Source organism: Ixodes scapularis, unplaced genomic scaffold (assembly GCF_016920785.2).
Source record: "Ixodes scapularis isolate PalLabHiFi unplaced genomic scaffold, ASM1692078v2 PGA_scaffold4__175_contigs__length_147842914, whole genome shotgun sequence".
Taxonomy (NCBI): Eukaryota; Metazoa; Arthropoda; class Arachnida; order Ixodida; family Ixodidae; genus Ixodes; species Ixodes scapularis.
In genome coordinates, this window is record NW_024609879.1 from 133,899,299 (window position 1) to 133,926,042 (window position 26,744).

The 26,744-nt window shown below is 45.3% G+C and overlaps 1 pseudogene; it reads right to left on the bottom strand.

Moving 5' to 3' along the window:
- LOC120847010 lies at positions 1–26,744 on the bottom strand (annotated as a pseudogene).

Genomic DNA, 26,744 nt, shown 5'->3' on the forward strand with positions numbered 1-26,744 from the left:
TTACATCAGATGAAGCGGCATATCGGCTTTCATGGCATTTACATTTCCGAGCTTGTCGTCGACACTTCTCAACATTGATCGTTTTCTGACGAACATCAACATGACCAGAAACACAATAACCGCCATCACCACTGTCACGAAGCAGACGTACAGGAAGACCGGAGGATCATGGTCCAGGAATGACCCGACGAACAACGGTGGGGAAAGCGCTCCCAAACTGGATGCCACGATGACCAGTGCCATCATACCGCTGCTGATGTCCATGTAGTTTGCCGTCCAAGCGACAATGACGCCGTAGATTGGTCCTTGCCCCAACCCCAGAAGCGCCGAACTCACCCAAAGTACCGTCTTGGACGAGTTGCCCCATAGGACAAAGACGGTCGCCGTACCGGCCAAGATGACGTGCGACCCTAGAAGCATCTGGAATGGCGTCACCCTGATGGCTAGCAGGGAGGAGCCCATCCGGCAGCCCGCGAAGGATAAGAAGTAAACGGCTGCTACTCGGGCCGCTGTTGATTTGGGCAGATGGAGGTCGTACTTGACCGCTTACGCTGTAATCATCTGCGCCACAGTGCACTCCTGCGCGACGTAGACGCAGAGGTACATAGACAACAAGGTCAGAAGGATCCTCTTGAAGTGGATGTCCTTCGCTGCTTCTTTTTGGTGCAGCGCGTCTTCCAAAAGAGCTCTGCTTTGGCGGCTTGGAGTCGCTGCCGTCGATGCAGTATAGCACGACCATAGAAATTATGGGGAGGAGGTAGAAGCCACTGGCGATGCCGAAAGCGTATTGGATCGTCGATTCTATGCGACTCGAGCTCTGGGTGTCATTAAGAATGGCGTGGTTGGCATGGCTTTGGAGGAACGAGGTTTTGTTGAACGCGATGAGGGGTTCTGCAATGGCTTCGTAGTCCGTCGTTGGAAGCGTGGATAGAAAGGGCGTTGCTTTCAGAGGAGCCACCGGACAGCCGACGGCGAAGGCTAAGTGGAACACCTGCAAGGCGGGGCTGCTGTTTTTGGTCCACATCCTGATGATCCAGACGTTGGCGCCTGCAAGACTTGTCATTATAATTTTTGCAAGAAACAATTTTAAATGATATAATTGTTGAAGCAAATGCCGCGAGAACATGAAAATCTGGGAAAGAATACGTGCTCAAACATTTGGATTTTTCCGTTCGGCGCTTGCGTAGCATTGCTGATGTCACCTGCGGTGCGGAGACGTTGGTTGCCGAGCCCGTGCAAGAGAGCGGAATGGACGTTATTGGTGTTCTTTGCACGATTTGTTTCGGTTTGTAAGGCCAGCTAGGAATCTTTTCATCCATATTTCCCGTCATGGTTAGGCCACAAGGGAATCGACCGAAAATGTTCGGCCTACACTACGCCCCCAATACAAAAATTGTAAAAATTAATTAATTAGTTTAGTAAATACTAGTTAATTGATTAACCAGCCGTATTTTTTCAAGTGCCTCCCCCTTCCATGGTCACCAACCCTAGGGCTAAATGAATCCTACCCCGAGGTCCCTTTTCTAAATATTCAGGATCCTCAAAAGAAAGCTTTCTATATACGAAAATATCAAGGAACTGCGACGTCACGAACATACTTCTTGTATTGCGCACGCGAAAACGATTTTTAGCTTGTCCCCAAGGGCGAGGGGAAGCGAAGACGAAAAAAATGAGATGTTTTCAAATCTCTGTAACGCGAAATTAGATCACATCTCTTGAGGAGGAGGAGGGGAGGGTACGGAGGGGAGAGTGTGACCGTCTTCTTCCCCGTACCCTCTCCCCCTCCCATCGTGCCATCGTGTCCTCCTCCTCCTTATCCTCCTCCCACTCCTTTCCTTCTCTCCCCTCTCCCCCCTCCTTCCATTCTCCTCCTGTCCCCGTCTCACCTACTTCTCCTCCCTCTTCTTCCTCCTCCTTTCCTCCTGATCCTCCGCGGCTTCCCCTTCTCCTCCTTTGTACCTACTCCTCCTCTTCCTCCTCCTCTATACCCTCCCCTCCTTTCACAGTTTCCCACCTAAATTCAGCTGAAAAATTGACGCCACGTCACCTCAACAGCAATTCAATTCCACGCTGTAGAGGTCACTGCTGTTCAATTGCTGTTGAGGTCACGTGATGTCAATTTTCCCGCTAAATCTAGCGGAGAAACTGAATTTGTTCATAGGATACGTGACACCAAGTCATGTGACGTCATTTTCCCTGCTAAATTTAGCAAAGAAACTGAAGTATTGCTGAGGTCACGTGACATTATGCATGATGGGGAAAACAGCTCAGAAAACACGGACTAAGAAGAGGAACACACACGACAGGACAATGCTGTAACACATTGTCCTGTCGTGTGTGTTCCTCTTCGTAGTCCGTGTTACAGCATTGTCCTGTCGTGTGTGTTCCTCTTCGTAGTCAGTGTTTTCTGAGCTGTTTTCCCCATCATGTATAACGTCAACCTACTGGCCTAGTTCTCTACCTTGTCACGTGACATCATTTCTTACGCAAAATCTAGCAGAGAAACTGATTTTTTGTATAAGGGTTGTGACACCAAAGTTATACGATGTCATTTTCCCCGCTAAATTTAGCTGCGAAACTGAATTGGTGCTGAGGTCACGCTACGTCAATTTTCCTGCTAAATTTAGCGCAATTACGCCGACACCGACGGCGACGCCGACGCCGCGAAACCCGGAAACGGGCGCTTAAGAGCTGTGCTCTAAAAGAAAAGCTGTGTATAGTTATGTCTCGTAAATTTGTATACCGTTAATATGGACACCCGGCATTATGGACGGACTTTTTTGGGCACCGATCTTTAGCCATGCGATTCTTCCCCGCTAATATGGAAACCCGCAATCCGAACTATGAATAACTATTTTGGGAACGAATTGGGTAAATACAGGCATTTTTGTCTCGTTATTATGGACTCCAGTACATATAAGGGGTATGCACTAGCGAACATAGCTGAGAGCATGGCTGCTCAGCGCGTGTTGATGACGATCTTCCACGAAAATGGTTGATATGTCACCACTCAGGCAAAAGCGCATGTGTGTAAGATGAACGCACTCTAGCTAGACATGTCTCGCGAGTCTCCAATGGCTGCGCTGCCTACATATCATTACAACGCACATGTTGCAGACACATCACACACGAAAACAAGAAGGACCCACAAGAGTCACGTTTCTGAAGATGCTCTTGGCAATAGTTATTCGACGCTGTCTCTAAAGAACTTCTTCTAATGCGGTTACAGTATGTTACATATTTATTGTACAGCGCCCTCACTGTGCCTTGCCTTTGTTTTACTCACTTTCAACACCTGAGGGATTGCTTAAAGCAACTCCTCAGGTGCAACCCCTCAAAACCTCTTAAAGCAACCACTCAGGAAGAATGCTTACACCTCAAGGGGTTTGACATTCTTCATTTGAAATTGCATTTTTGGGGGAAGAACTCCGCTACATGATGTTTTTGCTGCTCCATCATCGGGGAGTTTTAGTAGATCGTTCGATAACAGTGCGATGCATGCGCATAGGCGGCCACGGAGTATCGGGTATCGATATCGCAGTTATCGGAACGATCTGCTTAAATTCTCTATTAGCGCGTGCACCTGCTAGTACCGTCGATTGCCCGCGTATACGCTTGTTGCGAATGCATGCGTATAAAACAGAGGAAACCAAAATGCGTGGCAGCAGCGTAACTCCCGACGTCGTCCTCTTTTAGAAAAAAGACAGAGCGGCAGCATTGTAGTCATCTAGTGCGTTCTGTGGCTAGCTATACACGCCAGGAATTCGGTTGGGAGTCTTTAAATGAATAGCAACATGATTCCACGACCTGTATAGTATTCAGGTCGCTGACAGAATGAGATGGACAGGACAAAGTTTTTCGAAAGTTCGGCTTTGAGCACGTGATCGTTGCCTTCCGCCATATTTGTGCAGCGCGTGCCCGCTCGAAGTTCACGAGATGCCGATGGCATCTCGCGACGCTATGCGGAGAACAAGTCGTGTGCTTCTTGAGCAGGAGTGGTGGTGACGTCAGAACGACACCGGGCTCTTATTGGCTAATTGAAAAAAGAACAACAATAGTGGGTAGACCTTAATGCTAGATGCCTTGAGGTCTAACCACTATTTTTTTTCAATCAGCCAATAGGTGACCGGCGTTTGAGCCGGAAGTTTCGTCATCCGAAGCGAGGCACCACGTGACTTCACGCTTCCGGTTCGTCTGGTGCCGGTCGCGGTTCGTCCAGCTGCATCAAGAGCCCTTCTAGGCGTGGTGGCCGTGCTGTATTCGCGGTGAAAATGGCTTACAGCTCCGCGGTACGTTGTTCTAACGCAAGCCATAGACGGCATAAGATGTTCCAGTTCCCGTGTAACAAAGCATGGAAGCAACGATGGGCCGTCGCTGTTAAGCGAGTGAAAGACCGAGATGACCTGTGACAGACAAACGCCGGTGACCGTTTAAGCGCGGCCACTATTGTTACAGGCCAGTACAACGTGTTCTCTCTTTCTTCGGGTAGGGCCAGTGGGAAATAACTATCTCTAACAGTCTTTTGGCACCCACCAAAAGCGTCTCAATTATTCCACGAAGGGGTGACCACTGCTTGTCGTACAAGGCATCTGCGAGAACGCGGGATGCGATCTCGCAGGCAATCAGTTTATGGAACAAAGTTTCGTCAACATGCAGTGCCATTGCCAGGCCGTTTAATCGTTACATCGACAGTTCAGATTAACATTTTCTGTGATGAGCCGCCGCAGACTGTTCCCGGGAAGCAGCGTGGATGGCTGGCTTGCTATAATATAAATAAACAAAAGGACAGGTCAGCTTTTTGTAATATAAAGAAACACTTTAATGTTAGTGCTCATAACATATTTGCTTTACAGTTATGTTCTGAATGTTGTTATAACGTTTTGTACACAACAATACCGTTGTATTTTAATTTCAACATTACACTAACATTGAGAACATACCTAAAACGCTGTGTGTTTTATTTGAACGTTGCTGTAACATTTACACCTAACGCAAAACGTTCTTTCAACTTACACAACAATAAAATGGTGTTATTATAATATTTTCTGCTACCTGGGATCATCGGGTGGCACGTTACTATACGCCTCGCAAGTGGGCTCATTTTCGTCTTCTGCGCATGAGAAAGGAAGTGGCGGTGACGTCAGAACGCCGAGCCCTGATTGGCTGATCGCGACCCCCTATCTGAGCGTCGTCTGCTCCTTTGCAACGTCGTCTGCTCGCAACGTCGTCTGCGTCTGTCTTACCTTTCCTGCGACTTTCCGAAGTCGAGCGAGCTCGACTTCGCCTTTCAGAGAGGGCAAACGAAATAACTCGAGCGGTACGTTGTTTTCGTCTTACAACTAGCAGACGCGCATCAAGGAGAGAAGTCAAAGGACTCACTCGCGAGGTGTCCCGAGGCGCCGAGGTTTGTTTGCTAAGAACCGAGAGTGAGCGTGCTAGTGTCCGCAAGTTCCCTTCCAAATACTTTTTCCCCTCCTTTTGTGTGCGGCGAGACTCCTCAGTCTTTAACGGCGTCGGCGGGTTGGCGCAGTTAACGTCGTCTGCTAGTCAAAACGATGGTTGCTTTACCTTTCCTGCGTCTGTTGGAGATTCACTGCTTTTTCACCAGCGAGAGTCACCGTTGCCTCGGAAAACAAGGAGATGACAAGAGGAAGAGATTGACCTCTTAAGCTAAAATTGAGGTCAGCGATCAAAGTATAAGACGGGAAGGGTTCACAAGGGTCGCGCGGGCGTATTCCATTCAGCACGCCAGCCGGTCGTGGTCAGACGGTCGCCAAGTCGGAGTGCCTGATAGGCCTGTCTGCCGAGTTCGCTTGGTCGTTGTCGGTGGAATCGTGGCCGTTGGAGCTTTTCCCGGGTGTTTGTGGAGCTACCGTTCTTGTTCGTCGTGGTCTGTTTCAAGTACTTTTTACTTTTTTCTTGCTGCTTGAAGTCGGGACGCGTGAGAAGCGCACTTAGAAAAATAAACGTCTGTTGGTCGTCGCGACCGCGACGCTGTCGGCCATGCTGATTTGATCGTAAGAAGTGCGTAAGACAGCTTCGGAGCTGTCGAAGGATTTCGTCGTAACCTGCGCAAAACTTACGAAAATTTCGTTTCGTGAATACGAATTCGTTCTTAAGTTTTGTCTTACGCACATTTTTGGCGTAAGATCGTTTTGTGAATCTGGCCTCTACACTTCCGAAAGTCGCAGGAAAGGTAAGACAGACGCAGACGACGTTGCGAGCAGACGACGTTGCAAAGGAGCAGACGACGCTCAGATAGGAGGTCGCGATCAGCCAATCAGGGCTCGGCATTCTGACGTCACCGCTACCCCCTGCGCAAGAAGCAGACGAACTTGCCCTCCGCATAAAGAGTGTCCTCGTGCTCTGAGAGGAGCTTTCAAATAGCCATGACTTTAAGTTATTGCTTACACGACGCCTGCAGCAAGACCCACTTGACAACATTTTTGGAGCTATATGGCAAATGCAGGGCTGCAATACAAACCCAACAAAGGTGTATCAGTTCACCACAGGATTGAAACAGATAGGGATAAAGGAACTGTTCAAACTGTCGAGAAATGGGAACGTAGAGGATGACAAGGCTGACCGGAACCGGAACTAGTTTGTGTTTAATGCCGCCCGCTAGGAGCGCTAGCTCTCACTCGTCTATCTGGGCCGCTGGGGCCTATGGCAGTGTCCGCTCTTTACCTTGTGTAGTGTATATCACTCTATGCTTGTGCGTGATTTTTTGACGTATCAAAATCATTTGATATAGTTATTCACTCCATTTTGCTCAACAAACTTTGAGCTATAGGTTTCCGTAGTCCTTTTTTTGTTACTATTAAAAAGATTCTTATCTGAGCGCTTACAATTAATTTCGGTGAACGGTGTGCATAACTCTAAAGCAATTTAAAAATCTGGTGTCCCACAGGGATCTGTCCTTTCACCAATATTGTTAAATATCTATTCCACTGATATGTTTACTGCAGTTTTCGACTGTATTCTTTACCAATACGCTGATGACACTGTTACTGACACGTCACCTCTCCTGCTTAACATCAATACAGATACTCCAATATAACGTCCTTCAAATCAACTAATGGTATGGATTAATCGTAATACAATTAATATCAATATCTCTAAAACCAAACTCGTCTGCTTTCACAATCTACTAAAAGTTGTTCCTTTAAATATTCGTTTTTCCTTACACAGATCAGTATGTATCATGTGCCACTGGCATGAAATTACTTATTCATATACGTTAAATTACCTTGGAATACTCTTCAATTCATACCTATAATGGAACTCTAATCTCACAAAAATATGTTAAAAACTAAGGAGTGTTTCCTGCTTACTCTATCGTACCAAAACATTTATGGCTCTTTGTGTTTTTTAGCCCTCAGCAACTTACGCTATGGTATAACTATTTTTGGCCAATGCTCGAGCTTATGCGAAACAAAGGTGAACAGCGTCTTGTAGGGAATACCTAGAAATGTATGCTATAACGTAACGTCCTCTAATCTAGTTTTTTTTCCAAATGCTCTTAATGCCCGATTTTCAATCTTTGCTCTTGGAGACAGTTGTACACAAACACAACTTGAATGATGAATTTGAGTATCTTCGCTCTTCTCACGGCAGTTGCGCAAGGTATCACGATACCTCGTTCCGAGTTGCTACAATGGGTATGGTAAAAACATGCGTTCATTTTATGTTTCGTGTATATTTAATTCTTTACTGCCCCCCTTTTCAGACACATCATATCCAAAAAGAAGTTTAGAAAAGCACTACGTACGCCATGTCTATTGGTATGCCGAAGATACATCCACATTTGTTTACCTTGAAAAGGAGGGGTGGGAAAAGAGGGGAAGAGTTTTATTTTTGGTAAGTAAACCTTTTAAAACTTGGATTGAGCGCGTTGGTAATAAATTCAAAATTATACGAAAGAGTCAGACGAAGAGGACGGACAGGATAAACGTCTTTCAAAACGAAAGATGTTTGTCCTGTCCGTCCTCTTCGTCTGACTCTTTCGTATATTTTTAAACCTTTTTTTTTTCCTCCGAGTCATTTTATTATTACTTTAGACGCTAATTCAAATGTCAGAGCTGTTATGCATCTTGGAGTTTTCTAATGTTATACAACATGCGTGCTTGACAAGAGCTTCAGGTTTGTGCGTGCGTGACATTCGTGTGACACTCGCGTGAAATTCGTGACCCTATTTGTTTTCGTGATTGTTCTTTTTTATTGTGAGAACTAAAGTCGTTTTTCCTGAAGTCCTCCGGTGTATTTTTTTTTCATTATTTTTCTGAGATCATTTTGTCACCAGTGCTACTTAGATACAGTCACGCAAGCCCTTGCTGGCTTTGGCGAACCGGCCTTGCATCATCATTGCATTCATTTTGTATACATAAATGTATTATCATTATTACGATTATCGTTATTAAAATCCTAATTTCTTCTGAGGTACCGTCGCAATTTACAAATTAAGAACGCCTTCTTTTTTAATCAAATTTTTTTTTTCTGAGCGGGGGCTATTTTGCGTTTACCCGGTGGTGAGCGTCGAAGTTGTTTCTGCTGTATAGTACTGTATTATGTACAATATATGTTTGTAATAAAATAGGAACTTTCGTGGTCCTAGTCGAACATGCCAAAGCAAACCGGACCTTCCGCGTATTGGCGCACCTCTGAGACATTCGCTCTGTTTATTAGGAAGCGATGTCGCCTAGGCTAGTACGGGGGAGCGAAGTTCGATCTCCAGAAATTGTACTCCGGGATCTTGTTGTCGTTGGGCGCAACGGATAAGCAGTCTCGGCCCTTTAATGCTTGACTTATCCTCTCATGGGCGTCGGCAAGGAGATGCAAAGCGGGCACATGTTTACCCAAGGCAGATTGCATCCACCCCTGGGCGAGTAAACGGGGTTATCTCAGCTTTGCTAAAAAAAATAATGAACCGAATAGAATAAAAACAATCAATGCATTTTCTTTTTAAATGCTTTACACAAAAAGGGGCTCGCCTTATAATTTTACATTATTAATAAAAAACAAACATAATAAAGGAATGGAAAGAAAGTTACAACCCCCCGCCTTTTTCTTTTAATCGTGTGAGCTTTTCTCCGCCTTCCACAGGTAACGGGACACTTCGGTGGCGGTAACCACGTGACCTCGTGTTGCCGAGACGATGCACAACACAGCGAACTGAGGGCAGTGGTGAACGTCCCTCTTTGAGGAGGTTGGCGGGGGGAGGGGATTGGGAGTTGGAAGAACGGGAGTCTTCTTTTGGAGAATCCAGTTCCGCAAAACCACGTATGCACCAAGTCGTCAGCGCAAGTTACAAGTGTAGAATAACCGAGTTCTGTCTTGTTAGCATTTGCAGATATACGTTGAAAATTAACTCCCGAGCGTGTTTTATCAAGATCGGAGAAACCCCAAGTGGAAGATGTCCTTAACTGTGGAAAATTCATGCTTTTCGGAGAGAAATTTCTAACTTCAACATTACTTTTTGTTGATGGGTAACACAGGTCAGTCCGAACTGGCCTGGAGGCTGCTTGATTCCTCGGGCATTACACCCTTTGTGTTTTTTTTTTTAATCTTAATGAGTACAGAGACGATTCGCAAGTGTTCGGCTCACCTTTATCTTCCCTGGAGTTTGGAGAGTCCTACGCCTGTGTACCTTCAACATTAGCCCCCAATAATATCGGGCTATTGTTAAAATGTGGTCATCATTACAAGGGATCGTGTTTCTGCTTGTGGTCCTAAAGGAACAGGAGTTCACGGATAGTTTGATGTCAGAATACACTGGACGTGTTTTAAAGACAATCAAAGACATACCCAACGAGTTCATACTCGCTTTTGAGTCGGGAAAAGAGTTTATGGACGTCTTCGTGCCCACAAATTGCCTCAAGGACAACACTGCGCTTTTCAAGGCTTTCCTGAACTACCGAGAAAAACCAATCACGTTATGGACTGACGGCAAGATGCACTCACGTTTTTGCATGAATGATATGTGCTACACAATCAGGAAGTCCTTTTTTAAGATAGTTTACTTTATATGCGGCAAATTCGATATTGATCACCTGCGACGTAGCCTGAAGATAAATTACTTTATGTCTGCTCTTATGGTAGCGGAATATGCAAAACATTTGTCGGAAGATAATGGTAATCTTTTTCCTGTGCCGCTTCGGCCACCGTACATTAGAGCCAGCGGTAGGTACGTAATTAGCTTCGACAACGGCAGTCTCTTCTTGACTAGCGAGTTCGAAAGGAAACTAATCGAGCAACAAACTCTTACGGGGGATCTGTTCTTAGAACGGCCACGAACGCTGAATGGGAGTTTTATACACCTCATATGTATGGACACTTACGCCTGCCAGCATTCAAGCTTCAACGTTACATTAATGCTGTTGAAGCACCGCAACGCTTCGGTTAGTGTTGATCGTAATATGCCACTTCCTGAGCTCTACTCCAGCAGAGTTATAAACAGTTGAATCTACCGTGCACATAAGGACAGGGACGCCATATTTGACGTTCTTTATCATTTCGGATCGGCCGGTTTGTCATTTTATGTTCTTAAACGTGATCCGGTTCCCAAGGAGAGAATATTTATCTTGCCATTTTCATGGGAGGTATGGGTAGCACTTATCGCGTCCTGTGTGTTACTCGTCTTGACGTATGCCCTAATTATGAAGGTTATGCTGAAAAGGAATGGGAATATTTTCCTCTTGGTATTTTACATGGTGGTGGCATTCTTTCAGCAGAGCACTCAGCTCCACAAAAGCCTGTTGAGCAGCTCTCCGTCCCGGTTGCTGTACGCGATAATGGCCTTAACGTTTGTCATAATGTCGACAGCTTTCAAAAGCCGTCTGACTTCACTTCTGAACAACCTTCCGCTCGATGGAGAAGCCACCCAGTTTGTGTCGTTTGCGCATATTGTTGGAAAGGGATATCGGCTATGCATCCTCGAAAACCCGGGACTTTTCGATACTCGTAAACCACTAACCGTCTTTGAGAAAAATGGCTCATTAGAGGTTCAAAGTAAATCCTGCCAAACTTCGAACTCGGCTCTACACACACCTCGGTGGATTGAAATCTCCGCTGACGGAAGGGACACCTTCTTCACCTACAACTCGCGAACAGGTCCCAGCGAGGCATTGAGGCGAGAGCTTCTCGGAAGAGGGTACGTCGAGACCGAAGACGGCATCTGGCCGTACCCCGTAGGTCCAGAAATGAGGCCATCCTCGGTATACCGACAAGTCTTCGGTGAAACATTGAGTCGGGCGATTGAGGCGGGCCTATACGAAAGGGATGCTGCCCTTGCGGAGTACAAGAGCAAATTCTTTCGCGAGAATAGTTTGGAGCACGCCCAAGAACTGGTTCTGAACTTCGGCGATCTGAGACAGTTTTTTTTGGCTTGGTTTGTGGGCATGTCTTTCTCAGCTCTTGTATTAATTGGTGAGGTGATTTTATTTCATGTGAGATGTCGAAATCGCTCAGGCAACTTGAAGGTCATTCCTAAAAAGCGTGCACAACACCGTATACGAACCACGCGCCTTAAAAAAAGGATCCACGTCACGATCGAAAAAAAAAAAGAAAGACGACAGGAAAACATCTAAGTATGTTGAATCAGGTGGCGTTATATTTTTGACAGATTATGGAAGTTTCATGCTAGAAACATATTAATTTGAGCAGTAGCTTTTTGTATTTATTTTTTAAATCTTTGCAAAGCTATGCAATTTATTTACGTATCGATACTGCTATTACCTTATCGATAGTGTATGTGTGTCTATTTCGTATTTCCAAATTATTTTATAATTTTTATAAATTTAATGTATACGCTATAACGCGCAACATGAATTATCGCCGTATAAAACATCTGAACGGCGATTCGCTCGACATAACTATTTACTGATCCGGTAAGGGCTGCGCAAAAGTGTTTTTACATTAAATTTTTTTTTCAGACTTGTGTTGATTTAGGTTATATTGGTAAGGCTTCCTTTCTTTTTCATTCAAAGCTGATTTTCACTAAGAATATACTGTAAATTTTACTTATTTGCATTCAATACGTATGTTCTATTAGGGTAAACTGTCAACCCTCCTTTACTCCATCCAAAGATGATGTTTAATTAGAGTTTATTCAAAATTTTTATTTTCATGTTTAAAGCTCATGTTTTGTTGTAGCATGCTGTCAACCCTTTTTTTATTCCTCAAAAGTTTATGTTCAATTGGAGTATTCTGTCAAACTTCCATTTGTTTATTCAGTGCTGATGTTCACTTAGAGGATATTGTCAGTTTTCACTTTTGTCATTTAGAGCTGATGTTTAATTAGGGTATGCAGTCAACCTTTTTCAAGTCTTATTTTGAATATTAGAGTGTACTTCCTACTGACGTGTATGCTGCGAAACTAATTTTATAAAAAAAAGTAAAATGAAGAAATAGGTGTAGGATACGTTCGACAAAGTTTAAATACCCCTCACGACACAAAATTTTAAATCTCAATAAAAGGTGAAGCTTATTAGGTTTATATTCTTTATTAAAAACAGTACCAGTCATAGTTTCTTTTTGTTTAGAAATTATTCTTACTCTGTACCCTAATTTGTGTGGTCAAGCTCTTGTAGAAGTTGGTCTTGCAATGTTTCAAAATTAAATAAACTGTACTAAGCGATGATAACCTTTCCAGGATTGTAGAATTGTTATAAACGTATGAGTGTTAAATACATCTGAAGCGCTGGACATATTTTCTGCACTAGTTGTCTTTCTGTATAACATGTGTTTTTACTCAGAACAGGGATGTTCTTCTCAGTTGAAGATTTAATACAAGTACTAAGACCTTTCCCTAACTGTCCTATGACTCTCAGCTTTTTTTTTGTTGGCAACATTGATCTTACTATTTGCACATATCTACCATATATACGCAAACTGTGTTGGAGCAATTTGTGCAACACGCGTGATGACCATGTACTTCATGAATGAAGGAAACTTTCCGACACCCTCTCTTTTTGTGTGCACTGGGTATTTGCTCGTGCAGTTTGCTGGTTTATGGCACGTTTGAGAGTAAAGGCCCGTTCACACGATGCATTTTTCTCGCGCATCTAGTGTCGCGAAATGTAGTGTCGCGAAATGTAGTTTCGCGAAATGGTTGCGCTGTCTGAACGAGTCCGAAAAGGACGCGCGCATCTAAAAAAAGTTGCGCGCACACCTCGCTTCTGGAGCGAGCTTTTGCTGAAACTTTGCCGAGTCCTGTCAATCACTCTGAGGGCGCCGCCAATGGCCGCTCAGAAACGCTCTCACGTGGCCTTTGAGGGGGGAGCGAGCTGTTTGAGAAGACCACTTCACTGCCGGTGTTGTAGCGGAGTCAAATCCGAAAAAAACCGAAACCACGAACGATGGATACTGCCGGCACTTCCGCAAGCACGTCAAGCACCACTGAAGGAAAGTAAGTAGCATATCGGAAAAAATCCAGCGATGGACGAAGACAATTAGCGGGAGTTGGCGAGATTAGAATAGTGCTCACAGCGTTGTTGTCGCGACGATACCGCTGGATAAGAGACCATCGAGTAAACTGAAACCAAGTTTGCTTTGTTTACAAGCGAACGTGAGACCATGTGCGCTCTCTGAAACAGTTGGCGCAGTAAACTCGGGGCAGACATGGGCGCCGAGAAGTAACCAGATTGGGCACGTAGCGTTTCTATGAATACCATGTGCATTGATAGGAGATTTGGCAATGAATTGGCTGCGTACGGGCTCGGCGCTGGCACATGTCCTGCACGTACAGGTTGCCGCCTCAATCGGCTTAGCGCACACGCGAGATCGCTCCAAGCAGTGCAGTATGTGAGAAAAAAAAAATTAAAGTGAATTGACTGCATAAAATGCGGAAAGCAGGTCCCCAGATAAATAGCGATCTGATTCGGAGCTCACTCAAAACGGTGCATCGGTGTGTGTTGTTGTTGCACGCGAAGCGGTACGTGTGAACGAGCACATTTCGCGAAACGTGAGTGTCGCGAAACTGTTGCGCGCCTAAAAGATGCATCGTGTGAACGGACCTTAAGGCTTACTTATGAAACGCCTTGAAGTTTGATGTGTCTTTGCTCTGTTAAAAGTGGACACGGAACTTGTGTAAATTCAATGATTGTATCTGTGGAATATCAAAATCGCTGTATACAAAAATGTACGTCAATAAATGAAGTGTTTCTGTGTTGAACATATTTATTATGTTTCTGTCTTTCGCCGTTATTCACTCGCATCAGTTACTGATACTGATGACTTTTTCTACCTCTCGTTCTGCGATTTTAACAGTAATATTATTACTAGCTTATTCCAAGCATGCCTCCTTTTTCATATGTGTCAAGAAAAGTTTAATCACCGTAGTGTCCACGACTGTGATGTTGATGGACGAGTTCAAAAGTGATCCCGATTCACCCCCAAGTAACTCTGTTCATAAATATTAACATGATATCTCTCTGGGAGTATGCTAACTTTACCATTATCATGTAAGGGCTGACTAGGCTCAAATCTCATACACAATTTTACAAGTTCACAATAGAATCTCTACAGTAATATATCCGCACTCCTGTAGTGGGATGGACATAAGCTAGTTAATTTGGATCAATAGGAACAACAGCTTGGAGACCGATCACGTTACGAAACATAAGATGAAAAAAACAAAACAAAAAAAACTGGCCGATCCGCAATAATCAAGATCGTCAAAAAGGCTCTTTCTATTTCTAGCTTCACGATTATATAAACTACTTGCATGTAATTAAATACATCTTAACAAAAAAAGAAAAAAAAATACGAGCCGTAACATAGAATGTTAACGGGGTTGCAGTGCGTTAACAGCTTTAATGTAATGTTGAAGCTCGGGTATTGGCAGGCGTAAGTACTTGCACATGCGAGGTGTATAAAGCTCCGATCCAGCGTCTGTTGCCGTTGTAACAATATACACCTCCGTCAAGGTTTCATGTTCAATTAGCTTCCTTTCGAACTCGCTATTCTTTCACCCCTCACTTATCGTAATTGTTACCGTTCGCGGACTTTGTGAAACCACATCGTCTGTCACTTGCATGCGTCACTCGCCAGTGAACTGTGAGCATATCACTTCTTTACATGCCCACAATTCACGGTCGCGTGGCATGCCACTTTCTCGCCGACCGAGTGTTCAGGCCAGAAGACCGCTGCTTCCCAGCGGAGCAAAGCCCCGCCTGGTGCCCTTCATCTGGTTGCTCGGCGGCGACGAGCCTACAAACTGCAAGATCAGCCCACAATTAGCCGCGGCCAGGACAAACAAAATACATAGCATCGCCACCCCCAAGATTACTCCCTTAGAGCGGTGACGTTGCCGGCTTGTTTCTCGCGGCTTCTGAATTTCAACTTCTGCTGTCTCGGCCGTTTTATTGGCGGATTGGAATATTTATTGCCTAGTGTTTGTGGGTGGACGCTTGCTTTGATTTTTCAGGGTCGAAATTTTCGTTTTGTGTGTTTCTGTTTAACTTTTTCGTGACAGTATAGCTATTCATTTTTTTTTGTCTGGCCGGTACGCGTTGGTAATGCAGTGTTTCCTCAAAAAACGGAGGGAGTTGTGTGCTGCAAAGAAGCTTTTAAAGTTGGTGGATCGCAACTACGATGACAGTAGAACAGTGGGCCACCACGCCCGTATTTCTGTCAAAGAAGCCTGCTCCGTTTTGAAGAATAACAATGAATGCCAGCTTTGCCCGCTTTATCTTAACAACACCTCCCTAATTTTTGTATGAGCACCCGTACCGCCGAGTTCACTCTGCTTCGTCATTTGGGGCGGGTAGGGAGGAAATAATGCACCCCCCCTCCCCCGAAATAAAATCCTGGCTACTCCACTGCCTGACTTGGCCCGACAAGAATGATTCGGGCAGACATCTTTCTTCTCTCCTACCTTTGCCTTCTTTCCTCTTTCACCTTCCTTAGCGGCCAGGGACAAACTCGGTTGGTGATGGATACCCTAATATAAAACCACACCTGGGTGTAGTGCAGGGTGTAAGATAGACAGGTGGGGAAACGGGAGCCAAATGAGTGACCGCATTGTGTCCCCCTAGGTTTTCTCTTTTTCTGTGGCGCCATCTATGTGGAGCACCGCGAACTCTCACTACGGGTGGGCGACCGATGGCGACCGGCTAAACTGACGGAGATGGTTTTTTGTGGATTTTTAATGAAAGACTGTCGTGCTCTCGGTTTATTTTGTGCAGTCTCCCATAAAGTCCCACGCAAATCCGATTCCGATTTTTTTCCTCTCGCCGCAGCGCCATCTGTCGTAAGTCGGGGGTACCCGCAAGCAGACGAGTACACAATCCGGTCACGGCGCTGCGGTAGGCTTCTATGGGCCGTTTCCCCACCTGTCTATCTTACACCCTGGTATAGTGCCTGGGCAGCACTGGCAGCACAGAATACGCAGAAAAGCCCCTTTTGTTGTTGTCGTTGGCTCTCCTTTTTAATACGCTCCGTGGTGAGTGATGCGCCGTGGATGAAAAATGTTCTCGCCCTTCTTGTGGGTCCGTAGCTAAACCGAACCACCGATCGATCCCCCATAAAGGGGCTGCACCTAAGAACTGACTACTTTCTTAAACTTGACTGACACCACTTACTTTCTCAGCCTTTTTATATTTCACTCGAACGACGAGAGTAAGCGCATCTCTAAGTTGTCGCCCTTTGTTGTGTCGAAAGTCCTTGAAAGCAGCTAGGAGCCAATTTGCAAGCAAATAAACTTATTTCAGCTGATATCCTCGTGGTGATATTTCACAAGCACCAAGCTACGACCTTGCTCAATCTACGATTCAGCCATGATATCCAGTTGAGAGTATCAGGGCACCGAACTTTGGATGGTGTGATCTCGGATTTTGATCTGGTGGACATTTTGTAGGAGCAAATCTAGGAATGTCGGCGTTAACAAGGTGTTGTCCCCGTCAGGCGCGTCAAGATACGTATTAGGGAATTTTTGAAGGAGTGAGTTTCCAAGAGAAGCAGATGGCAAAAACCGATTACACTTTTTCTGCAAAATAAACTCGAAGCCGTTTGTATTGACGCCCCTTTTTTGATGGGAAGCTCAGAAGTAGTCCTAGTTGTTTTAAAAATAAATGCCATTAAAGGCATTTTATCCTGCTCACTGGACATAAAAGGTTAATATCGTTTTTCGCCCCATGACAACCCACTAACTTAGGTAGAGGAAAGCACCGGTAACCACGAGACGATAGCCTTCCAAAATGATACAGTTATGACAGTGTCTGACTTTCTCGATTTGACTTATTTTTATCTTCACTTGAGATGTTTGGAGTGAGCAACGGCATTTTCACTCGGAAGCAAGGAATATGTATCGGCTTGTGGTTAGGCGCCGATTTTGAACGATATATCTTAAGCCCATCACGACAGAGTCCTTTTGGAACGCTTGGATTTTGTTTATGGAACGCAAAGATTTTATGTTTGTTGATAATTATTAAGATTTCCTTGACCTCAATATTTCTCACTTCCCCTGGACGGTGGACAGTCTTTTAAATCTTTAGTAATGCCCCAAACCCTCTCCAAGTTACGCATAAGGTACCTGCGAATAACCTCATACAGTTTTTAGGACATTGAAGTCACACTATTGGAGAAAGATACGCAGAGAATTCGAGGAAAGACCGACCATGTATCTAGCACTAACCTTGTAGCATAACAGATTAATAAAATTATAAAAAAAAAAAAAAAACGGATATCTGAACTGTAGAGTGACGCCTTTTGTCCCCAACCCGCTACGTAGAAGAACTTGTAGTTGGGCTAGTTGGTAAACGTTGGTATTCATGTTACAAGGCGCAAAAACACGGACACAAGAGACACAAGACACAAGGGCGCCTCTTTGTCTCTTTCTCTCTTGTGTCCGTGTTTTTGCGCCTTGTAACATGAATACCGCTACGTAGCTTCCGTTGCCAGCGGTATAGTCATGTCTCACGCACCTGCCGTGGTTGCGAGACCTGTAATAGGTCCAGGAGTACTGACCATGGTACCGATGGCTGAAAAGAGGAATCCAAATGTGTGAACTGCGGTGATAAGCATTCGGCCTACTCGAGAGCAAGGGATTGTTACAAGAGAGCAAGAGAGAGGAAGAAATGATAACTCTCAAAGGTAACGAAAACGTCTAGTACAAAGAAGCAAAGCGTCGCTACTCCACTTTTTAGAGGGGCTCCTTTGCCGAAGCGGTGGGCAGGGGACCGGCACCGCCTGAGGTAACTGCGGCGACTCGGGCGCTTTCCCTGCGCTTTAAGAAGTCGCAGCCTCCACAGCAAAAGCAGTGGAGATGACACCGTCACGGGGCTCGGTTTCTCCCTCCCCTGGTGATGTCCTTAAAGCAGTCTTGTACACGTTACTAAAAAAAAGTAATCGATTACAATTACTATTTCTCTTGGCTAAAAAGTATTCGATTAGATTACTTGATTACTCGACGGCAAAAGTAATTGGACATTACTTAAAGAAGTAAGCGTTACTTTTCCGATTACTTTATTTTGTGAAGACACATCTTTAGCGCTCATAACAATGAACTAGTTCCAACCTATATTTCAAATTTGCACAAGTTTTGAAGAAGAAAAACTGGCTCCGTCTTCGTAGTCGTTGCTCCTTCACAATGCGGACACAAGCGTAGAATTCGTTTGAAGACGTTTAATGATTTGGGCGTTCGCCAGTTTGTGTGTGTGTGGGGGGGAGCGGAGGGGGTTCTAGATCTTGTTAAGCTTGAGCAAGGGTTGTCGCGCAAAGTTTGCGTCGCTTATTTTATTATTCACATGTAGATGAGCTCGCATGTTATACAAAAGAGCAGCAGCTCCAGGATTTGAAACGGATCATGTGTAGTATCCATTAGAGGAAGAGATCGCCCCGACCACTTCTCAACTCGAAACATTGCTTGTCACAAAGACCACGCAGGGGAAATGGGGAAATATTTCAACTGCCTTTGTTATATTTTGCATCCGCTTTAAGAACTCTTCGGTTCTGGTTCTCCTACGGGCTGCGAGTAGGTACCCTAAGCAGGATTTTTGTTTTGTTTGTGTGTGCGTGAGGGGGCTAGTTTGAACGAAGGACTCACAAAGCTACATTCTGCTTCCTCAAACTTCGACCCGAATGGTCTTTGTCACGCACTGTGGCTTCCCTGGGGCTTCCCACTCCCAGTCGCAGCTCGAAAAAAAGAAAAAAAACAACAAAACTGGACATTCCACAGAAACTGTACATAGAAAGAGATTGACATCGTTTCCTACAGCTCCGCAAAAATCTTTCTTTTTTCCGTTCGAAAAAAAAAATGCAAATTTTATTTTTGTCATTTCATAAAAAAAAGGCGTGTGCCGGGGGGGGGGGGGGGAGGGTGGTCCCGTAAACAAATTGTAACGGTTACAAGTAATTTTATTACTTCAAAAAGTAATCAGATTACTCTTGTGATTACTGCCTAATAAAAGTAATCAACTGATTACAAAATTACTCCAAAAAGTAATCGATTACAAGTAATTTGATTACTTGTAATGCGTACGGTACAAGTCTGCTTTAAAGGGTAACTGCAAAGAAAAAAAAGTTTTTTTTTAAATAGCCTAATTGGGACAAGCATGTCAAAAAACAAATTTTCCGGGAGAAAAAACATTTTTTACAGCAATATTTATTGCGCGAGACTCATTTTAGTTTGCGGCTATTTTGTCCGTTTTAAATCGCGCGCCACGAAGTTGTGATTATGTGACGTCAATCCCAAAAGGTTCTCATTGGCTAAGAGTTTGATTGACAGCTTAGATCTTGGTTGTTAAACCTTTGTTATATGTTGAAATTTCCTTTTGAGCGGCATATTTTTACGTTTAAAGAATAACCCATGTGATGAGAGTTATTATTCTTTACAAAAGATTTACAAGACGGGCACTTCCGTTTGGATTCATACAAACAAAAGCTTCGCCGCAATTCTTTCATGGCCGCCGAAGTCTCTGCTCCCGCCTGTCTCGCCTACCTCGACTAATCGTTTCGGCGAAGTGATCAGTGTTTCGTGCTGACCCAGGTGCTTGAGTGAGACTTCTTGAAGTGAAGTAGTGTGTGTTTAGCAGCTGTCGGAGGTGTCAGTGATAGGAAGCGACGCGGGGTTTTGGCTTCCATAGCGCGGTTCTTTCGTTTTCCTCTTTGCTTGCTTAGCGTGCTTTTTTTTGTTTTGTTTTGCTTGTTTGCGCGTGCAAATGCTGACTTTTCGGAGATGTCAGATGCGTGATCCCGACAGTGAGCCTTCCATCAGCCATGTCGCCCCGAAAGGAATGCTATTTGGCTGGAGGCAATCGGGCGCTCGCGTAGCGACCAACGTGTCTAGTTACGTTCTCGTCATATCGCTCTGGAGGCCGTCGAGATTCGCCCCGTCTGCACCTAACGTCCGCGACTAGACAGAAAATAAAAAAGCACTATGTCTATTACGTAAAAAGTAGTCTCAGTTCATGCACCTGTAGGCAGGTACGAAATCGTGCCCAAATTTATTCACACCGCACGATGCAACACGTCGCTGTGCAAACGCAGTTCAACACGAAGCATAAAAACGGCAGATTTAGGACAACAATTCGGAGTCCATTGTTCAATTAAAACGACGTAATTTTGTTGAAAACGCCCGCAGCTTTTTACTCACGGTATGCGTCGGGAAACTTCCACATTTTGAAACAGAACGAGGCAGATTTACTTTTAAAAACGCTCCCAGCGTCCTCCCGGACCAGTTTGACTGGATCAGCTGACGACGACGGGACTTAACTGGTTGAACGTCAACCCCACAACCAATTTGCGCTCCGTGTTAGCACCGCATTACACACCACAAACGTTTCAGCTCTGTCGCATCGCCGTGTTGCACCAAACAGAACGAGATCGCCGAAACCAACGCAGCGCTGTCGCGAACCTTGGCTTGTGGTTGCGCACTCGTGGATTCTGTGACGCCCTTCGCTTTCAAAGCGCGCACGACGATTACGAACGATACTTTCCGTCTTCCGGGAACATCACAGGTGCACTTCTCCGGTCACGTCTTCGCCACATGTGCTCGCAAACCGCGTCTGCCGCGTCAAACCAAAATAATACAGCGGCCTGGCGTAGTTGCCAGATCTTGCCGGAAGTCGAGACGCTGCGTCGTTCAACCAACCGGCGGACACTTCGAGCGCCTTCCGGTTAGCTATTTCAGCGCCATCTCTTATCCGTTGGTATTCTATTAAGTCTTTCCGGTTTACGCCGGGAAGTTTATTTAATAGGATGAGATACATATTATTGTTGCTATTTACAAATTTCAAAAATTATCCTGGTAAGATGAAACAAATATCTTGGTTAGCTAAAGTTTCGCCCTCATACTTTGCTCTCATTGGCCGGTTGTTTTTTGTATTTTGACCGTTGAGAACAGTTGCGCGTCGGTTGCCGCGCTCGCGGATGCGTCGGCTGCTCGGCGGCGCCTGTGCCAGCGGTACGGTGGTGGTTTTCGTTTGCGGCAGCGGGCAGTGGCGTTGACCTATTGGTTATCGGTCTATTTCTGCTACCAGTACACAGAGCAAACGAAACCTTGTTCATTGCTCGACTCAGTGGTGCTCTAATTCCAGTGGCAACAGCTCTGCCAAGTTCTTTGGGTTCCCGATCGAGTGACGAAAGGTAAAGACGGGCTGCTATACTTTTGATTACACAGTTTCGGATTGCCGAAAACTTGCTGGTGCATGTTTCTTTATGGAAGAGTTATTGTAAAGGGTCACAAGGGACAGCGCATGCATCTTAAAATGAGCGGTGTGGGCGGTATCGGTGTTAGAGCACCGCAGCTCGGTAGCTCGTGCGTGGAGCAGCTCGCTGCAGAAGGAACCTGCGAGAAACCCCGGCGATCGAATCATTGTCGCTAACTACCGCAAAGTTAAATGTGTGATTGCAGGTTTGTGAATACTTGAATAGTAGTTTCGTGTAGATTTTGTTACTTTGTTGTGCTGTGCAGTGAACGTTTTTTTTTTTTTTTTTTTTTTTCTTTTCGTATAACGAGCGTGCCTAATAAAAAGAGAACTTGCAAAAGAAGTTTGGACTTGTGCTCAGACTGGCGATGTGCGCCCATCTTAAGCCGCTAAACAGCGGCGGCTGGGCGTGCTTTGCATTCATTCATTGACAATTTTATGAGAACTGGCTGTCACTGAACATGCACTGTTGCTAAGCCGATCTCAATCGAGCGAGGCAAAGTCAAGTGCAATTGTTTCGGAAGCGTCGGACATTCGCAAAAAAAGGTAAACACACTTTTTTTGTTCTAAAAAAGATTACATTGTATTGTAGAAGAACGAGACGGCGGCAATGGGAGCAGTTCCCTCTTCTCTCAACATCAGCGACAATAAGATGCAAATTCGTTCGGAGTTCGGAGGCTGCTCCGAACTCCGAACGAACTCGCATCTTTTTGTCGCCGAGGGTGAGAGAGAGGGAGAGGAGGGAACACACTTCTCTCACCCTCTCCCATAACCAAGCGGTTGCCATGACGACGGTGCGCGTATTGTTTTGTCTATTTGTTATTTCTTTTGGAGAAACCCAACGCCCGTTAGGGGAGATTTGGCGCTGCCGTCTGCAATTGGAGTCCCAATGGGAGGTATACGAAGAGTCCGCCGGTTGGTTCAACTCCGCAACGCAAGGCGAGTGAGGGGCGGGGCGTACTTAGTGATGCGAGGGCTCGGAAAAAAACCGGAAATTTTGGAAAAAAACTGTTTTTTCTGGTTTTTTCCCCGACATAGTATTCGGGAAAAAAAACGAAACCCAAGTTTTTGAAGTATTAACAAATCTATTAGGCAAATTTCTGCAACGAACGTTATAATTGATATCGCTGACCTCATCGAAAGGGAAAATGGCCATCACGCTCCTCTGAATTGAGTTTTGCCGGCAGAGCAGGCGGAAACTTAATCACGCTATACTAAACATAATACATCTTTCAGCCCCTAAGAAAACAAAACAGCCCGACGGCGGGGCAAGTGAGGAAACACAATCACCTCGGGTTGTCTGCCGCCTCGCCCCGTCGTTGCACCGTTTGCGTTGTCTAAAAACTATGCAGCAACCATCCCGAATGACCGTTGCTTTACTGTTCAGTGTGAACGCCTTATACGGAGGAGAAATGACAGTGCTGTCCGAGGCTTGTTGGTAGTGTGTACGCATGTGATGAAGCCGTGTTTCTAAGTCCTCTATGGCGTTTTTCTCGGTCAATAAATTAATATACGAGACTCTTAATTTACAGCCGGATCTCCACTACCGCACCAGCATGAACATAGCTTTAAATAACATAACAGCAGAGTGGCGAAATATAGTCGCATATGTCAACCATTGAAGAAATTAATTGCTTTATGTACTATCATGAAGGTAGTGCCATGTTTTAATGCCACGTTCAAATAATCATATTCAAAGGGGAGTGAAGTTTAACAACATTGATGTATTTTGTCATGACCCTTTTCCCTTCTAAGGGTACAACTAGTTCTGCATTAAAGAGTACAGGATCAAACTTCAAAACCAACATTGGATGAGGTAGATATGCACGCGTTGACTAGATATCTTTTGTAAATTAAGAAGGATGTTCTAAAGCAGTGTGTTAGTTAGGGCTACTCTGACTCCACGCTTGAGTCATCTCCGTCGTGGTATTTCAGATCAGGGCTCCTGAGCTCGAGATTGGAGCGAACAAACACCAACTTCTGCACTCTGTGTCCTTTGAGTCGGTTCCTACTTTTGGTGTGGACACCGCTGAACTTCGACCAGTTTCGTTCGCACGCAGCGGAGGAGGGCGGGACTTGGAGAAGGCGACAAGCAATTGGTGCCAGGGGTTCAGAGGCACACAGCCCTTGCCACCACGTGGACGGTGGAATATGCATCGCCGAGTCCTCCAATGCCTTCCTCGACCAAGCACCTGACTGGACCCGGTATTCGGCGAGATTTGACAACACTTTTCCCACATCGAGACACATCCTTTCTGCTGTCTCTGTTGCGGCAGCATGTGCTGGACGGCAAATAAAGTTGCGTCGCTCACGCAGGATTTCTGCTACTTTTTCCTTTTCGCCCGTTGTCAAGGCAGAGTTTGGAAGGGCCTCTTCGACTTGTCTTGTTACTTTGAACAGGATCTCATGGACGTCTGAGAGGACAGCAGTGTCTGACTCAGCCTCAGAAATAGCACGGGCAACTGGCTGCAACACGTGGAAGGTGCTTTGCACATCTCGCCAAAAGTAGTCTTCATCTAATATCGTTGATCTTATTTCCCTGCTCACTTGAAGCTCCGCAGCGATCACAGTTTTCTGTAAAGCTTCTTTGTTCTTCAGTAAGCCTTCTAGTGACATCAAAATGCCCTCCCAGCGAGTTTCAGCTGGTAGTTTTAATGTGGTCTGGTTTCCAGCATAGCACTCTTCTTGCCTCTTAGCAAAGTGAGCCGCAACCACGTGAGAGTTTCTGACATACTTGATTACAGTCTTGGACCTCTTGCAAACTTCTTGCAATGTCACCAGTTTGAGCATGTCCGACAGCAACAAGTTTAGTCCATGAGCACAGCATCCAAGAGTAGTGATGCTAGGGTAGCGCAGACTGACGATTGTCCACGCGGCCTTCATGTTGCTTGCATTGTCGGTAACAAGAGCGAAAACCTTGTCGGTTCTAATTTTCTCCACAACCTTCACAATCTCTCCCGCGATGTAGTCTCCTGTGTGCCTGTGATCTTCCGTCTCCACGGCGCTGTAGAAAATAGGCTTCGGTGTAGCCAACACAAAGTTCAAGATGCTCTCGCCCCGTACATTGGTCCAGCTGTCCGTGAGTACAGTGACGCACAGAGCGGCGTTGACTTTCTCTTCCACCTGCGTCATCACTCGGGCATACTCGGCCTCCAAGAGTCGTCCACCTAAAGAATGCCTGGAAGGCGGCACGAATGCGGGCCTGAGGAGCTTGAACGCTTCTCGCCAGTATCTGTTTTCCGTAACTGATAAAGGCGTTCCACTGGCATATATCGCTCGAGCCAGCGCCTCATCAAGCTTGCTTTGACATCCTTGCGTCATTCTGTCAACGAACGCTTCTATAGAAGTTCGCTGCTTGACATACCTGTCGGCCTCATTTTGAGAGCTTGTGCTTTCATTTTCCACAGGTGCACGCTCTGACCGTAAAACTTCCACAGATGGGCTCCTGGACCGACATGCCCCAGACTCTGATCTTGTCGGGTCGTCCGATGCTGCAGACCTGATGTCCGGGGGGCACTTCGAGCACCTTTCGATGTGCTGCCGCAAGCGAGTTGCGTTGGGAAATTCGTATTTGGCACAGCAAAATCTGCACACCGCTGGCCCCTTACCACTGTTTAGCACGTCAAAGTTCCTCCAAACGTTGGAGCGCGGCCTCACCATAGCGAACAGCGCACAGTTTTCACGGATCCACGGCGAAAGTCCATACCCGAGAACGATGCGCGCGAGGTTTCGGAAACGGCGCTGTTCAAGCTAAAGCGTTATAGCTGCCCTGGCTGACCTCTCCACGGCGCACAGCACACAGTTTTGACATCTCCACGGTCCACGGCAAGTGTCCACACCAGAGTAAGATGCTCAGAACTTTCACTAAGGGGCTGGGAAAGCTAAAGTGATATGGCTCCTCCGACTGCCCGTCGAGAGCGCGAACGGCACCGGCGGGAACGAAGAACTGCGTAGGTGCTATCGGTTGTTGCCAGATGAGTAGTCAAAGCTCAGCTAAATTGACAAAAGTTGTCGTAAACGGTAAAAAAGGTGATATAATATAATAGTTCACCGTAAAACTGGCGGAAATATCTTGCGGTTGTTGACCTCTGTCGATATATTTCGAATCATTACTGAATTATAGCTGTTGAGAATATTTTTCGAATGTTTCCAAAATTTCCGGAAAAAAACTTGTTTTTTTCGTCGTTTTTTTCCGGCCTTCAATATTTCCGGAAATTTTACATCTCTAGGCGTACTCCTCTTCCGCGGGGGTCGAAAGAGCGGGAGTTTCAAATGTGGAGAAGTTCTGACTCTACTAAATTACGTCCTGTGGCGTAAATATTGATAAAAAAAAATCATTTTTTTCGCTGAACATTTGTTTTGTGACATGCTTGTTCCAATTAGGCTGTTTAAAAAAAAACTTTTTTTTCTTTGCAGTTACCCTTTAACACCCCCTCCCAAAGCTACCTGATCCCAAAGAAAAAGGTCAGGATGTGTGGACCGTCCAAGTTTAGTCATGCTACAAGGGGCACGTAAGTGTGGCCGCACTGTGAGCCAATAGTACATTATATTTGATCATCCTTTAGTTTTTAATACCATTCATACCATCCAGTTCATATTTAAGGGAAATATTCGTAACGCCTGTGCCAACATCGACGATATTAAGGACGTCTTCAATGCTTGCAAACCTGTTGCGGCATGTCCTTAAAAATCTTTTTTAGTTTTTACGGACAACTTTAAAATAAATTGCGCAATCTACCAAACTGAGATGGGTAATGACACACACGGCGGCGGCGGGATCATATTAGCTAGAGCGGACGTCCCTTGCCGCCAAATACCGCTAAGCTCTAACCTTTATGTAGTTACAGCTCGCGTAGGGGTATCTCGTCCTCGTCCTTTATGCCCTTCATACAATCCATTGGTTTATGAATTATACCAACAAAAGCTTGAGACTTTAATAGCAGAACTGCCCACAACATTTCTATTGATTGGAAACATGAATGGCCACAATTTTCTTCGGGGAAGTATCCGCAATTCTACAAAAGGAAAATAAATATAAGATTTTATTGTGCGTAGCGACATTGTCTTGATGAATTATTGGGAACCAACTCACCTCGACAT